This window comes from Stegodyphus dumicola, chromosome 11 (assembly GCF_044657685.1).
Source record: "Stegodyphus dumicola isolate Sdum_Otavi_A_Nest chromosome 11, ASM4465768v1".
NCBI lineage: Eukaryota > Metazoa > Arthropoda > Arachnida > Araneae > Eresidae > Stegodyphus > Stegodyphus dumicola.
In genome coordinates this window covers 13,899,178-13,917,684 of record NC_140778.1, presented here as the reverse complement: position 1 = coordinate 13,917,684, position 18,507 = coordinate 13,899,178, and positions in this window count along the sequence as shown.

Sequence of the window (18,507 nt, the reverse complement as noted above, 5' to 3'; positions counted from 1 at the left end):
TCTTAGAATGGCCGAAACGCTGGCATTGGAAGCATCGCATAGGGTTGGGAATATAGGGTCTTACGGGACAATTTAAATATCCGGCCTTAATATTCTTAGGCAGATCAGGCGTGTTGAAGGTAAGGATCACGTGTTTCGTATCGATCAACTTACCTTCCTTACGCATCTTGATCCGCCTAGCACCGCAGACATTTTGGTCGGATAGCTCGGAAGCGATCTCTTCTTCAGGAACATACAGAAGGTCGAATTCCGATATAACGCCACGACAATAATTCAGTGTCTTATGTGCTGTTACATTGACATTCGCTTGCCCAAGTTTAGTTATTTGAAGTAAAGAAGCAGACTGGGTGGCTGAGATTGTATCAATAAGGAAGTCTCCGGAGCGGAGACGCTTTATATTTCTCGGCTCACCAATACAAGACTGGATGTATTTGTTAATCACGAAAGGAGACATCTTATGCATTTCGCCAGAAGGACTAGAGATGACTAGGAAACGGGGACTATTGTTATGATTTTTTTTTATTTGCATCTGTCCGTAATTTTTTTGCAGAATTTTCAGAACTAGATTGAGTGACTGGTTTAGTAGTAGACTTTTCAGAACTAGGTTGAATGATTGGTTTATTAGTAGGTGGTTCAGAGCTAGGTTGAGTGACTGGTTTAGAAGTGGACGTTTCAGAACTAGGTTGAGAGACTGGAGTGACTTCGAAGTCTTTGATGAGAAAAATTTGAGAATTAGCCATATTGAAATAAGAAAAGATTCGGGTCCGACGGCCCCGCCCACCACGGAGCCCAAGAAGGGAACACAGATTCCTGTGTTAGGGCTAGCCGGACCTATACGCAAACTGAAGCCCCACAGTCGGCTTTCCCGAAAGCAGGTACTCCCGAGAGCTTGACCCCAAGCCACTGACACAAGGACTAGTGACCAGCCGATTGACACCCGTGAGGACGACTAAGGTGCCTCCCGTTTAGCTGAAGCAGAGGCCAAAGTAGTGTGTTGGGGACAGTACCTCGCCCCTCAACTACCAGGACCCTCCTTTCCAGCGACACGGGTCTCCACGCACGGCAAACACGTGGGCAGTTTTCTCGCCACTCGAGAACTAGAGACAAGGTCTGTTCCAGCCTCTCGTGACAAGCCCCAAACTCCGTAGACAGAAACCACAAGGGAGAAGGGAAGGGAAAAAGATCCAGCCAAGAGGAGAGGAGACGGAAAAGAGGATAGATCACTGGGGCTCCAGGATCGTGACACCCGTCTCACCAAGAAGATGATCCCCTGAAGGGCTAGGGTACCTCGGGATTGCCACACCCGTACTCACAAAAGTGAGCCCCTGAGGGCCAAGACCCGGAGAAGACCTATGTGTCTGCAATAAAGCACTCCTTAATTCAAGCATAGTAAAGTCTCTATTGTAAGGCTCCGATTTGGAAGAGTTGAATGCGATGGGATTTATTTCAGAGTGCTGCTTCATAGAAAGAAATGCAGGTGTATAGTTTCTGCTGGAAGAAACGGAAGCAAATGTCTCACCGATAGTATTCGCAATTTCTTCTATGGAGCTAATCACTCGGCCATCTTTTTCCAAAAAGGAAAGTGAGTGGTCTTTATATACGCCGCATGCTTTTTGAACTCTTTCCCAAACCCGCTTGCTAGGCGTGGAGGATGTTATTGACGACACATATGAAATCCAGGAATCCCTCTGGCTCTGCCTTCTTACTTTTCGTTTATTTGCTTTGGCCCTTTTATAGGCTATGAGGTTTCGCAGAGTAGGATATCTACGAAAAATACCCCATGCTTTTTTCTGTTTTTTCAGTGCTTCATGACAGTCGCGATTCCACCATGGTTTTGAATATTTTAGTAGTTTTCCTGATGTTCTAGGAATCGAAAGCATAGCTGCCTGAATAATAGTATTAGTAACAGCTTCAACAGCGTCATCGATATGCGCATCTTCTACCATTTCATCTGTGAGCTCTGCAATGGAAGAGAAGAGTTCCCAGTCTGCCCTGTCCAGTATGAATCGAGGGGATCTCGACATGGGGTTTGCTCCTCTTCGTGCAAGAGACACAAGAATGGGATAATGATCACTGTTGTAAAGATCTTTACCCACATTAAAAGTGCAAAAAGGCAACAGAGATGGTGAACAGATGGCAAGGTCGAGAGCATGGAATGTTTTTGAAGGCTCATGGAAGTAAGTATCTTGCCCATTATTGAGGAGACAAAGGCTATGATCTTCGATCATCTGCTCAATTTGTCTTCCTCGGCAATTAGTATCCTTACTACCCCAGAGCGGACTATGGCCGTTAAAATCTCCTATTATGATGAAAGGCTCAACCAGCTGCTCTAAAAGACCATTTAAATCTTGCTGATCAATATGCTCATTTGGAGGCAAATACAGAGAAACGACTGTAACAACAAAATCAAAATTTGTTTGAGTAGCGACAACTTGGAGGGATGTCGTCAAAGAAAGCACATTTGAGGGATAATCCAGTGAGGTGAGGAGACCTACACCTCCACTGGCACGCTCACCTGCAAGGTTATCTTTCCTGACGAAGGAAAACCTCCGAAGTTTTGCCTGTTGTTCTGGTTTTAGATTTGTTTCCTGTACTGCGAAGCATACAGGATGATAAGCATTAATTATGGCTTTGATGTCGAGCAAATTTCGGTGGAAACCGCGACAGTTCCATGAGACGAGGGTGGCCATTATGTCTGGTTTTTGTTCTTTCTGTGCTCTTGTTTGGTTTTTCGTGGAAGTAGATGCCTGGGAAATTCTAGACCCTCCTGTACTTCCATAGTGTCTGAATCCGCAGATTCAGAAATCATTTCGTCAAAAGAGCTATTGCTGGGACTTCTATTTTTATTAATTATTTTGTGACTTTCAATTTTAGGTTTACTTTGAATGACTGTTTCTTTCTTTTGTATTAAATGAGTTGCATTTTCCGTTTTCTTGGTGGATGTGGTTGGTTGGGTTTTATTTGGTTTAGTCTGCGTGCCTATTGATGTTTGGGTGGCAATGCTACGTGTTGTTTTAACTGCACTGGCATAAGATTTGTTTGATTGGAGCTGTGTGCTTTGAACTAGTTTTCTGGCTTCAGCATACGAGATGTTCCTGGTAACTTTAAGAGTCTGTACTTCTTTTTCGGATTTCCATTTTGGGCAGAGGCGTGAAAATGCTGGGTGCTGACCCTTGCAATTTATACACGAAGGCGCAGCGGTACAATTTTCCGAATCGTGGCCAATCTGTGAGCATCGGGCGCATGTGAGGCTGCCACGACAAGACGTCTTAGAATGGCCGAAACGCTGGCATTGGAAGCATCGCATAGGGTTGGGAATATAAGGTCTTACAGGACAATTTAAATATCCGGCCTTAATATTCTTAGGCAGATCAGGCGTGTTGAAGGTAAGGATCACGTGTTTCGTATCGATCAACTTACCTTCCTTACGCATCTTGATCCGCCTAGCACCGCAGACATTTTGGTCGGATAGCTCGGAAGCGATCTCTTCTTCAGGAACGTACAGAAGGTCGAATTCCGATATTACGCCACGACAATAATTCAGTGTCTTATGTGCTGTTACAGTGACATTCGCTTGCCCAAGTTTAGTAATCTGAAGTAAAGAAGCAGACTGGGTGGCTGAGTTTGTATCAATAAGCAAGTCTCCGGAGCGGAGACGCTTTATGTTTCTCGGCTCACCAATACAAGACTGGATGTATTTATTTATTACGAAAGGAGACATCTTATGCATTTCGCCAGAAGGACTAGAGATGACTAGGAAACGGGGACTATTGTGATGATTTTTTTTATTTGCATCTGTCCGTAATTTTTTTGCAGAATTTTCAGAACTAGGTTGAGTGACAGGTTGAGTGACTGGTTTAGTAGTAGACGTTTCAGAGCTAGGTTGAATGATTGGTTTATTAGTAGATGGTTCAGAGCTAGGTTGAGTGACTGGTTTAGCAGTATACGTTTCAGAAGTAGGTTGAGTGACTGGTTTAGCTGTAGACGTTTCAGAACTAGTTTGAATGACTGGAGTTACCTCGAAATCTTTAATTAAGTAGATATGAGAAGAAGCCATAGTGAAAGAATAAAGATTCGGGTCCGACGGCCCCGCCCACCACGGAGCCCAACAAGGGAACACAGATTCCTGTGTTAGGGCTAGCCGGACCTATACGCAAACTGAAGCCCCACAGTCGGCTTTCCCGAAAGCAGGTACTCCCGAGAGCTTGACCCCAAGCCACTGACACAAGGACTAGTGACCAGCCGATTGACACCCGTGAGGACGACTAAGGTGCCTCCCGTTTAGCTGAAGCAGAGGCCAAAGTAGTGTGTTGGGGACAGTACCTCGCCCCTCAACTACCAGGACCCTCCTTTCCAGCGACACGGGTCTCCACGCACGGCAAACACGTGGGCAGTTTTCTCGCCACTCGAAGACTAGAGACAAGGGCTGTTCCAGTCTCTCGTGACGAGCCCCAAACTCCGTAGAGAGAAACCACGAGGGAGAAGAGAAGGGAAAAAGTTCCAGCAAAGAGGAGAGGAGACGGAAAAGAGGATAGGTCACTGGGGCTCCAGGATCGTGACACCCGTCTCATCAAGATGATGATCCCCTGAAGGGCTAGGGTACCTCGGGATTGCCACACCCGTACTCACAGAAGTGAGCCCCCTGAGGGGCTTTGAAATAAAAGAAAGCGCATAATAAACAGCATTTAGTTCTGAGGTAAAAACGGAGCAGGCATCATGAAGTCTTCTACCCTCCATGTGGTCTTCAGTAACAAAGGAGGCACCAACATGTTCTACTGATTTTGACCCGTCTGTGTATACAGGAATGTAACTAGAGTATTTGTGCCTGTGGTCAGAAAAAAGTTGTTTGTACACAAACTCATTAGTGTCTTTCTTGCCTAAATGTTGGAAAATATCTAGAAACCGAATCTGAACGTCCTCCCAAGGTGGGATTTCAAAATACTTTGCTGGCTGAGTAGTGAGATCTCTCATGTGGTATTTCTCGAGTAGTGAGTTAACCCTAAGTGAGAAGTAAGGCACATGGGATGGTCTGGCCTGAAACAAGAACTTGTAACTGTCATCAATGTTAGAAACATTGTTTGGGTGATCAGGAAGTGACAACACATTGAAATGATAGCAGAGTGACAATTGCTCACGCCTTAAATGCAGCGACGGTTCGTGGCAGTCAACATAAAGACTTTGGACAGGAGATGTTCTAAATGCACCAGAAGAAATACGCAGGGCCTGATGAGGAACAGGATCTAATTTTACTAAAATGGAAGGCCTTGCAGACCCATAGACAACTGAGCCGTAATCTAGTTTGGAGCGTATAAGTGCTCTATAAATCCGGAGTAACGAAATACGGTCTGCACCCCAGGAGGTGTTCGCCAGGACTTTCAAAAGGTTCAGTCTCCTAAAACATTTCTTCCTTAGATAAAGGATGTGTGGAAGGAAAGTTAATTTCCGGTCGAACATCACTCCTAAAAATTTTACTTCAGGTTCCACTGGAATTTGTGATCCTTCAAGAAAGAGCTCAGGCTCAGGGTGGAGGTTGCGCTTCCTGCAAAAGTGTATGCATACTGTCTTCTGTTTAGAAAAACTAAAACCTTCTTTCTTTGACCATTCCTGGATCTTATTAAGAGCGATTTGCAATTGCCTCTCTATATATCTCATGTCTGCACCTTGACAGCAAATGTGAAGATCGTCAACATATAAGGAACCTACAACCGTAGGAGGAAGTTCTTTTAGAACAGAGTTGATTTTTAAGATGAACAAAGTAACGCTTAGTACACAGCCTTGAGGCACACCCTCTTGTTGAGAGAATACATCTGATACAGCAGAACCAATCCTAACTTGAAACGTTCTACCCTTCAAAAAATTTTGCAGAAATATTGGCAGGTTGCCGCGTAATCCAGCGGTGCGAAGATCAAGCAAAACCCCATGCCTCCATGCTTTGTCGTACGCCTTTTCTATGTCAAAAAACACAGAGACTAGGTGGTTTCTATTGACAAAGGCTTTACGAATTGAGGTTTCCAAAAGGAGCATATTATCAACAGTCGTTCTGCCTTTACCAAAACCACTTTGATATTTGGATATTATATTGTTCTTTTCTAAATAATAGACCAAGCGGCAGTTTACCATTTTTTCGAAAAGCTTGCAAACGCAACTGGTAAGGGCGATGGGCCTGTAGTTGGTGGGATTCTTTGGATCTTTCCCTGGCTTAGGTATCGGAATGACTACTGCGATCTTCCATGCATTGGGAAAGTTATGCTCCTTCCACACCCGATTATACAAAGTGAGAAGGGCATTCAGTGACTTACAGGAAAGATGCTTCAGCATTTCGTAACTAATGCCATCTGGACCAGGGCAAGACTTATGTGTCTGTAATAAAGCTCTTCTTAATTCAAAATGGGAAAATTCACAATTGTAAGGCTCAGAGTTGGCAGAGTTGAACTTAATAGGAATATTTTCAGCTTGTAGCTTAGCAGACAGAAATGTTGGGGGATAACTGCAGCCATTGGAGATGGCTGCAAAGGTTTCACCAAGGGTGTTTGCAATTTCTTCGCTGTGCTGATCGTTCGGCCGTCTTTTTCCAGGATGGAAAGTGAGTGGTCTCGGTATATTCCACAAGCTTTTCTAACTCTTCCCATACTCGCTTACTGGATGTTGAGGCTGTTATCCCAGACACATAAGATATCCAGGAATTCCTCTTACTCTCCCGTCGTACTTTCCGTGCGTTTGCTTTAGCTTTTTTGAAAGCAATAAGATTTTGAAGTGTGGGATATCTTCGAAAGTGTCCCCAGGCTTTTCTCTGCTGTCTTAGAGTTTTCTGGCATTCTTGATTCCACCAAGGTTTCGAGTATTTTGGAGGTTTTGCTGAGGTCAGAGGTATAGAGGCTGTAGCCGCTTGGATTATAATGTCAGTTATGGCTTTCACTGCATCGTCGACCGGCACATCGTTCATTACTTCAACCGTGAGCTCTGCAAGAGAGGAGAAAAGCTCCCAGTCTGCCCTTTCAAATATAAAGTTTGGGGGCCTTACGACGGGACTCATTCCTGCCCTAGCAAAAGTAACAAATATCGGGAAGTGGTCACTGTTGTGAGGATCATCTCCAACACTAAAAGTACAGAAGGGCAAAAGAGAATATGAACAGATGGCGAGATCAAGAGCGTGAAATGTCCTTGTTGGCGCATGGAAGTAGGTATCCCGACCATTATTGAGAAGACAAAGGCAATGATCTTCTATCATCTGCTCAATTTGTCTACCTCGAGGATTTGTATCTCTACTTCCCCATAACTGACTATGTCCGTTAAAATCCCCCATGATAATAAACGGCTCTGGCTGCTGTTCTATCAACTCATTTAGCTGTCTCTGATCGATAGCTTCATTAGGAGGTAGATATATGGAAATGACAGAGACTAATCCTTTAATATTAGCTTGTATAGCTACCGCTTGAAGGGATGTTGCTAACGGAAGGACAGTTGACGGATAGTCATGAGAGGTGAGAAGGCCTACACCCCCACAGACGCGTTCACTAACAACATTATCCTTTCTCGTAAATGAAAATCTCCTAAGTTTGGCTTTGCTATTAGCTTTGAGATGTGTCTCCTGTAAAGCGAAGCAAACTGGCCGATGTTCATCAATCATGTTCTTAACATTATAGAGACTCTGATAGAAACCACGACAGTTCCAGGAGATAAGGGTAGCCATTATGAGATTTTATTTCCCCGATGCTGCTTCTTTGTCAGACGAGGAAGCAGATTTCTCGGAAATTCAAGTCCGGCTTCAACTTCCATATCATCAAAGTTAGAGCTCAAACTTTCGAGTGAACTGTCAGTTCGACTCCTATGCTTAAGAATAGGAGTTTCGGATTGTTTCAGGAGATTTTGTTTACTTGATGATGCGGAATTGTTTTCTAAAGGCTTATCCTTGGTGTTTATTGTTTCTGTTACTTTGTTTTGAGAGGCGTTAGTTTTTGTTAGTTTATTTCCTGCATTATACTCTATTACTGTTATTTTAGAGGTATTTTCCCGTTGGTTATTTATCTTTTGACATAGATTGCTTAGATTAGTTTGGATTCCTACTGTTTTGAATTTCTTTGCAGCCTCAGCATATGAAACATTTAAACGTGGATGTGTACTAGCTATTATTTTTCTAGCTTCTGCATATGTTAAGTTTTTTGTCACTTTCAAGGACTGTACTTCCTTCTCAGCTTTCCATTTAGGACATGAGCGAGAGAATGCTGTGTGCTCCCCCTTACAATTGACACACAGTGGCACAGCTCTACAACTATCACTGTCATGGCCCTCCACGGAGCAGCGAGCACCATTAGTGAATGAACGTCTAACTCTATAATCTTCAAAAACTATAGAGTTAGAAGAACTACTGACTCTATAGTCTTCAAAAATCCAATAATTAATACCATGTATTACGAAAAAATGGTTCGACACGCTTTTATGTTTTATGGTGTATCCTTATTTGACAAGACTTCGGTCAGCAAAGTTCACAGTGTAGTTTCCTGGTAAATTATCTCTATCTATTGCAAGATGAGAAAAATAACTAAACAAAATTCCAGATAAATCAAAAAAATATCATTATTACTACTGCAGTAATTAATATATAATCAGCAGGAGTGTCAAACATTTAAAACACTTGTGTTTAAAATGATAACGCACTCTCAATTTCAGAATTTCACTCGAAATAAGTAGAGAAAAGCCAAAAACAAAGGATATGTGTTTCAATTATAGCTTATTCAGGTTTATACTAACTTTCTTTAATAGCATCAATTAAAGAAATAAATATTTTTCTTTTTTTCAGATTGAAACGCATATTATTTGTAGAAGAAATTAACTGGTATTAAAAATTGAAATTTAGTGGATTTTTCCATCTGAAACATGAAACACGAATTTAAAGTTTATACTTCTACAATTTTTATTCCAAAAATATTGGTTTTCTTGTTTAGAGAAATATAGAAATTGTGGGAAATAGGGAGAATGACTAAAACTCTGCGGTAATTAAAATTTTAACGGCAGCTAAAGTGAGGAGTCAATTACAAGTTTTATTTAATACAGTGCTAGGAAAATCAATAAATTTATTTACTACAGTGCTAGGGAAAACCCTATGAAGATAAGTTTATATAAATGTTTTAATATTTCCCTTTATTTTAACGACTTTTCCATATTAATATCTTTAATATATATATCTTTTAATATGATTCTAATTAAAAATCCTTAATGAATATAAAACAATCAATGAAAACTTTTAACTTCTACAAAGTTTTAATATGTAAAAAAAATTTTGGATGTTTCTTGTCATTTGCTTAACTCCTTTTCACTGCATTTAGCTGAAGAAATTCAGCAGATTTTTCTTTTTCACTCACTGTTAATGAGGAATTTATTCTTAAACGCATAGGCAGCATAATTTAATAAAATTTCAAATTTCAAAGGCAAAAAAAAAAAAAAAATTGTTTTTACGAAAAATCCGTTAGAACAAATCCGAAAAGCCCATTTCGTTATTTGTAATCGGTATTAAAGTTTAAAGTACTTTAAATATAGGTCATATTTTAAATATTTTTCATGACTTCTTCTTTGTTACCTCGGAGAATGTAACGAACAATAATTATAATGTTTATTTCGTTTTAGCATTAATAACATGCATAAGCATTTTCCTTTTTTTTGTTTTAGATTTTGTATTATGAAAATTGAATTTATTTTTTCTTTCCAGATAATTTTTTAATTAGCTGATGCAGCTAATTTTTTCTTATTTTAAGCTAATAATTTGGAAAATTGCTTTTATTAATTTTGTAATCATTTTGCTTTTATAGAAATAACCGAATAGATTGTAGTCAGCATCGCATAAATGAAATAGTGCATGGTTCGAGAGTTCCTTTTTTGTTAAATAAAAGGAGCCTCAAGCCCATTTTATTTCAAAATGTAAGAGTAGGCATGGCCTTATGCCATCCAGTTCATTTACAAGCTCCACTTGTTGCTGTGTTCCAGAGGTTGCATGCTTTTGTTTCCGCAAATATTTTTCAAAATGTGTAAAAATTTTGAAATTAAAACATCTCATAGTTGGAAACAAAATGTCATGGATAACGCTGCCGTTTCATTAAAATTGTTCATTCTTGTATTCCCTGTGTTGTTTATTAAAAGGATATCAACATGCTTAAAAACCTTCGTCTGGTAAAATCATGTAAGCCGTTATTGTCGTGTATCCTTCAGTGGGTAATTATTTCACAAGATACACTCTTTTAAACTATATGCTACTTTTATTATATATACAAAAATCTTTCATCACTCGCATACACACTTATATTTACTGCTACTCATAATTACAGTTATTCGCATTCCAGTCCTTTTCTTATTACTGCGCGCCCTTCGATGCTTGGCACGGTGCCAGCTTAAAGTCCGATTATGATATACCCATCGATAGTTCTCGATATACCACATCCCTCCCCCTTTATTATAACTGCAGTCTATCTGGGAGACGTCGAACAACCTTAGACTCGGAGGACGATACAGACTCATCTGCCCGGTGGCTATTACCTTTGGATGGTTCTAGAACTCCACACTTGTCAGGCTGTTTGGAAATCACGAGAGCTGGAGGTGGATGTATGAACCCTCATCTAAGGATCTGTTCCCATATATTAATATCTTTTTCCCATATATTAATATCTTTTTCCAAATGTAAGAGAATACAAAGAAATATCCGTTACAAAGGGTGTTTACAAATTTTTAGAATAATTTTGAGGTAATTTAATAATGTTAGAAATCTAATGTATACTTTTTTAAATGTTTGATCTGAAAACATTTTATTCCGGACTATAGATCAGCGTTTATATTATAATACATTTTAACACTGTCTTTTGTTGTAAAATTTTTGCCTAGTTTTTAGTGATTTCAAAACTAATACATATGACCTTTTGTCGCATGCGCGTTTCAAAACGGCAGACTTCAAAGAACTTGTCTTTTCAGTGAATCCACAGCACGATTTAAACACCGCAAATTTTCACATAATAATTCCAATGATGTAAACAACCAGTCACAATTTTATAGCCGTATTAATTATCCAATCAGTACGCAATGAAAACCAAAACTGAGTCTGATTTAGGATTTCATCATGGACATAAGGAACTCACTTTTTACTCTTCGGCATAGCTGTTTTGCTGTCCGCTGCTGCCTTCTTACAGCAAATCTATCAATAAAAACATAACTATAAATAATATAATAACTATACACATTTTTAAATAGGCACAAATAATGTGCCAAGGTGTTTGTAGTCGCAACAAGTTTACTCAAAATAAAATAAATATTTATTCTACCTCGGTTGCCACTTTCCTATTTATTATGGATTAGCATTATACGCAATTAAATTCTTACTCAATTCTCGGATTCAACTTTCTACGTTGAATACCATCAGTATAGCAGACCGATTTTTTTTTTTAAATATACATGTAGTACAATATATATATTAGTATTATTATTTATATATATACAGTGGTGGCCAAAATTGTGGACACTTTTGGAAATTTTTATATTTTTGAACTTTGTATGCTTATAGAAAACGTTACATTTCACAAAATGCAAACTTGTATATATCATTTTAAAGAGAATTTATTACTGAATTCAATACAAAACACAAAATTCAAGTATTTTCAATACAAAAAAAAGTTAAACCATAATAGTTATCGATATACATTAGACAGTGATGATTGCAGTGAGTTATCAGTTCTTAGTAGGGTACCCTTTATTTTTTATTACAGCTTCACATCGACGTTTCATTGAGCTGAAAAGAGTTTTAAGCTCTTCTTTCGTTATTACATGATGCCAGGAGACAATTATAGCCTCAATTAGTTCCCTTTTATTTGATGGGCGCTTCATTCGGACAAGAGTTTTCAAACGGTGCCACAAATTTTCGATAGGATTGAGGTCAGGACTGTTTCCTGGCCATAACAACAATTTAATGCTCTTTGTACGAAACCACTCTTTCGATATTTTGGCCGTGTGGCAAGGAGCAGAATCCTGCTGAAAAATAAACGAAGCATTGTTGGGAAAGAGATCTCTGACGGAAGGTAGAAGTTTTGGTTCTAGAATAGTGTCAATGTATTTTCTGGCATTCATTGTCCCATCGATGACATGAAGGCGACCAATACCATCTGCTGACATGCATGACCAAATCATAACACTAAATGGGTTCTTCACAGTTGCTTGAATGCAGTCGGGATGTAGCTCTTCTACTATTCTACGTCTTAAATATTTTCGCCCATCACTACCGAATAACGATATCTTAGTTTCATCACTCCATATAACTTGTGACCACTGATCATCTGTCCAATTAATGTGTTCCTTTGCCCCCTGTAGTCTTTTTTTTTTTCGTGGCTGAAAATTAAGATAAGGCTTTTTTTGTGGAATTCTACCTCTCAGTCCAACATCTCTTAATCTTCTCCTGATTGTTCTTGAACTGACAGAAACACCAGCATCATTCAGATCACTTCTCATGGCCGCTGATGACATTTTTCTATCTTGGAGACATAGTCTTTTTATTCTTCTCTCATCAATAGATGTGGTGCACCTCTTTCGGCCTTTTCCTTCTTTGTTTTTTATTGAATTTGTCTCCTGATATTGTAAACAAAACTTTCGGACTCCAGATGTAGTCACTGAACCACCCACCTGTCTTGCAATTTCAGCATAGGAAAGACCACTTTCTTGTAACACAATAATATTACATCTCTTTCTAGGTGTCCAGTCTACTCTTTTATTTGATGTCATTGCTTCTTGACTAAATAATAAAAATTTTTACAAAAATTCCTACTTGTAATTGCACTGTATAAGAAACAGGTCCTCCTTCTACAGAACAAAGCAAAATAATGAATTGTTTCAAGTGTAAACCTGATGTCAGCCTCTACTGGCAGTTACTAACATTTGATTGGTTCTCAGAACAAGAACAGTGATTGGTCAGGAAAGCTAGACATTACAAACCACTTCATAACTGTGTTTTTTTTATTTATATTAAAGTACATATAACTTTTTTTGCATTGCAAATAATTGAATTTCATGTTTTGTACTGAATTCAGTAATAAATTCTCTTTAAAATGATATATACAAATTTGCATTTTGCGAAACGTAACATTTTCTATAAGCATACAAAGTTCAAAAACATAAAAGTTTTCAAAAGTGTCCACAATTTTGTCCACCACTGCATATATATATATATAGAGAGATAGATAGATTGACAGAGGGGGAATGATTACCATATACAAAAATATCCTCTGTTCGAGCAGAGGAGCGTATCCATAAATACTGATAAAGGAATTTCGAGATATCATAATAGTAAAATAATGATGATGTGAACACCGGTGTAATAGGGATAAACGCATGTAACGTTAAATATTTTTTTTCATTTGTTTTGAATATTGAAAATGTCGCATTCATTCATTTCACAACTCGCATTCATTTCACAAAATATTTTAGAACAAAGAAGCATTCTTTAATCTTACATTTCAAACATAAATAACACATAACACACACATTGTTAATAGAGTGAACTCACAGTTCACACATATAACACACTGCTGATTAGCATATTGATCTGATGATCCAAATATAATTTAATTAAAGCATAATATTGCTCAAAAGCATTCAACGATGTTTTGCACGTTGTTTTCTTCTGATAATGTATTGTTGCGTGGTAACGGGTTCCGAAAAGATTCAATACATACAGGTATGATGACAGGTTGATAAAATTTATTTTACCAAACGATAAACTTCAGAATTGTGTAATTATCCACAAAAAGTAGTCGTACGATTCTCCACAGAATTACAGACTACAATCAGTAGTTACACATCAAATTAAGAACATAAAGGATAACGCAGTATTAACTCGGAGATATCTCAGTACTCTGAACTCACTCTTACATATCCCCCCCCTTCAAAGAGAAATAGGCTTGGTGACAAAAAAGACGTTTTAACAAAAGCATTAAAGCTGTAGAGAGGAAATTTTATGAAACGTGTAAATCAAAATTATAATATAAAATAATGTAAACCGAATTATAATTTAAATTAGCGATAGTCTTTTATTCCTTCTCTGTATTCTAAAAATAGTAATACATTTTCTGGACTGCGTCAATTCTAGATCAATCCTTCTCGTATGGCTTGCGTGACGCGGACGACGTAGGTCATTCGGAATTTGAACTCAAGATTTCGAGAAATTAAACCTTTTGTTTCTCTTTAGCTTGGGATATATAAAGAGGTTTCCTTGTCGTCGGGAACGTGACCATTATAACGTATCAAAAGTGCTTAAAATGAAGATTAAAGATCAATATTTACAAATATAATGTAAGCACATTAACGGTGGTAGCAATATTTTTTTTTTCAAATTAAAAAAATGACTTCCAGTCACTGTTGAATTTTTGCTTGCCGCCTTTCAGATTTAGTCTCTACAAGAATCACTGCATATTTAATTCTAGGTAATAGTGATATGTAAGTTTCCAATATTTGGAGTAACTTCGATTTTATAGTTCAAATCAAGCAGATTTACTTTGAAAGTCAATATTGCTTTATGACTCTTCCTTCAACTAAGAGGTAATAAAAGCATATTCTAGTGAGTGAGTGAGTGAGTGAGTGATTATGGCGCAAAAACCAGAGATGATTATGACGCGCCAAACAAAAGATGAGATGATTACAATTGATGACATTAAAATTCAATAAATAAAAACAAGTAGATAAATGTACCAAATCCAGAGGATGAAGTCATATAAAAACAAGTTAAAAGCACATATTAACATTCAAGACACAGTCTTCAAAACAAATTACATTTGGTAATAAAAGCCAATCTCTTTTAAATAATAAAATAAATTAGAATTGACCTCTCTTCCGATTAAACGGTCGAGAGGTAAGTCACAGGTATTAAAATATTTCTGGCGAAGACTATTAAAACATTGACACTCAATTAAAATATGACGAACAGATAAACAAACATTACAATTAAAACAAACAGGCTCATTTTCAGCTTTAAGAAGATAGCTATGTGTGACTCTGGTATGACCAATTCTGAGTCGAGTCAAAAGAACGTCCTCTTTACGATTTCCAGCAAAATCCCAATGCTCAATTCTAGGTTTGATGTTTCTCAACTTGTTGTGATGCTGAACATCCCAAATTTGCTGTCATTTTTTTCGTATCTTTCCCTTGATGACACAGCAGATGTCTCTAAAAGGGATAAGGCGACTGGACAGTTCGACAGCAGATTTTGCCGCGATGTCTGCAAGCTCGTTTCCCTTTATTCCCGTATGCCCGGGAACCCAGCAGTACAGGATTTCATATCCTCGTATCATTAAATTTCTATGAATTTTGAGAACATCCACTACCACAGGATTCTGAGCGTTGGGAAAAGCTTCCAAGGATTTAAGAGCACTATACGAGTCTGTGTAAACTATGAACTTTTTGTGGCAGAGCTTTGAGATGTACAAAAGAGCATAATATATTGCAGTTAGTTCAGATGTTAGGACAGAGAAAGCATGGTGCAGGCATCTGCCCTCTATGTAATTTTCAAATACAAAAGCCATCCCGACATGATCATTTGACTTTGATCCATCTGTGTATATCGGATAATAACTGCTATATTTGTGCCTGTGCTCAGCGAAAATTTGTCTGTAAACTATCTCGTTAGTGCTCGCCTTTACGTGATGTTTAAAAACATCAAGAAGCTGGATCCGTGAATTTTCCCAAGGTGGAATTTCAAAATTCTGTACTGCTTGGGGGTGCATATCAGAGAGGGAGAGTTCCTCAATGACAGGGCGAACTCTTAAAGGGAAAGTAGGAACACAGGATGGACGTGTTTCAAATAATGTGTTACACTCGTTATCAAGAAGGCACAGCTTATGGGGATGTTCAGGTTGTGATAGAGTATTAAAATATTGCAAAAGGGACAATTGCTCACGCCTCAGATAAAGTGATGGTTCGTTACAGTCAACATATAGGCTCTGCACAGGAGAAGTCCTGAAAGCTCCTGAACAAATCCGCAGACCTTGGTGGTGAACAGGATCCAGTTTTAACAAAACAGATGAGCGAGCGGATCCATAAACAACTGAGTCATAGTCCAGTTTAGAGCGGATAAGCGCTCTGTAAATGCGAAGCATGGAGCAACGATCTGCACCCCAGGAGGTGTTCGCCAACACTTTTAAAATATTTAGTGTTTTTAGACACTTCTTTCTCAGGTTTAAAACATGAGAAAGGAAAGTCAATTTTCGGTCGAACGTCACTCCTAAAAATTTTACTTCAGGCGCAACTGGAATAATTGTACCATTCAAGTATAACTCAGGTTCAGGATGGAGACCTCGCTTCCTACAAAAGTGCACGCAGACAGTTTTCTGTTTCGAAAATGTAAATCCCTGTTTGTCTGACCATTCTTGGATCTTAATCAGAGCCATCTGCAGTTGCCTCTCTACATATCTCATGTCTGCTCCTCGACAGCTAATCTGCAGATCATCAACATATAGAGATCCCAAGATGGTGGGAGGAAGTTTTTTTAGTACAGAATTTATTTTTAAACTAAACAGGGTTACACTGAGCACACAGCCTTGAGGCACACCCTCTTCCTGTTCAAAAACATCCGAAAAAACAGAGCCAATTCTTACTTGAAAAGTTCTAGTGTTCAAGAAATTTTGAATGAAAATTGGTAGGTTGCCGCGCAAGCCACTCTCGTGAAGATCCCGGAGTATACCGTATCTCCATGCCTTATCATAAGCTTTTTCAATGTCGAAGAATATCGAGACAAGGTGGCTTCTTCTTAGAAATGCTTTTCGAATAGATGTTTCTAAGAGGAGCATGTTATCTACAGTTGTTCTTCCCTTTCGAAAACCACTCTGATAAGGCGATATAATATCATTCTTTTCCAAGAAGTAGACTAGGCGGCTGTTTACCATCTTTTCAAACAGTTTCCAGAGGCAACTCGTAAGGGCAATTGGCCGATAGTTGGAGGGATTCCTTGGATCTTTCCCTGGCTTAGGAATAGGAATGACAACAGCTCTCCTCCATGCACTGGGAAAGGCATGCTCCTTCCACACCCTATTGTAAAGAGTGAGAAGGGCATTCAATGACTTACAGGACAGATGCTTTAGCATTTCATAATTCACTCCATCAAGACCCGGAGAAGTGAGTGAGTGAGTGAGTGATTATGGCGCAAAAACCAGAGATGGTTATGACGCGCCAAACACAAGATGGGATGATTACAATTGATGACATTAAAATTCAATCAATAAAAACAAGGAGATAAATGTACCAAATCCAGAGGATGAAGTCATATAAACACAAGTTAAAAAGCACATATTAAAATTCAAGACACAGTCTTCAAAACAAATTACATTTGGTAATAAAAGCCAATCTCTTTTAAATAATAAAATAAATTACAATTCACCTCTCTTCCGATTAAACGGTCGAGAGGTAAGTCACAGCTATTAAAATATTTCTGGCGAAGACTATTAAAACATGGACACTCAATTAAAATATGACGAACAGATAAACAAACATTACAATTAAAACAAACAGGCTCATTTTCAGCTTTGAGAAGATAGTTATGTGTGACTCGAGTGTGACCAATTCTGAGGCGAGTCAAAAGAACGTCCTCCTTACGATTTCCAACAATATCCCAATGCTCAATTCTAGGCTTGACGTTTCTCAACTTGTTGTAATGCTGAACATCCCAAAATTGCTGCCATTTTTTTCGGACCTTTCCCTTGATGACATTGCAGATATCTCTAAAAGGGATAAGGCGACTGGACAGTTCAACAGCAGATTTGGCTGCGATATCTGCAAGCTCATTTCCTTTTATTCCAACATGTCCAGGAACCCAGCAGTACAGAATTTCATATCCACGACTCGTTAAATTTATATGAATTTTGAGAACATCCACTACCACAGGATTCTGCATGTTGGGAAAAGCTTCCAAGGATTTAAGAGCACTATACGAGTCTGTGTAAACTATGAACTTTTTGTGGCAGAGCTTTGAGATATACAAAAGACCATAATATATAGCAGTCAGTTCAGATGTTAGGACTGAGAAAGCATGGTGCAGGCATCTGCCCTCTATGTAATTTTCAAATACAAAAGCCATCCCAACATGATCATTTGTCTTTGATCCATCTGTGTATATCGGATAATAACTGCTATATTTGTGCCTGTGCTCAGCAAAGAGTTGTCTATAAACGATCTCGTTAGTGCTTGCCTTCACGTGATGTTTGAAAACATCAAGAAGCTGAATCCGTGAATTTTCCCAAGGTGGGATTTCAAAGTTCTGTACTGCTTGGGGGCGCATATCAGAGAGGGAAAGTTCCTCAATGATAGGGCGAAGTCTTAAAGGAAAGGTAGGAACGCAGGATGGACGTGTTTCAAATAAAGTGTTACACTCATTATCAAGTAAGCACAGCTTATTGGGATGTTCAGGTTGGGATAAGATATTAAAATATTGTAAAAGGGACAATTGCTCACGCCTCAGATAAAGTGATGGTTCGTTACAGTCAATATATAGGCTCTGCA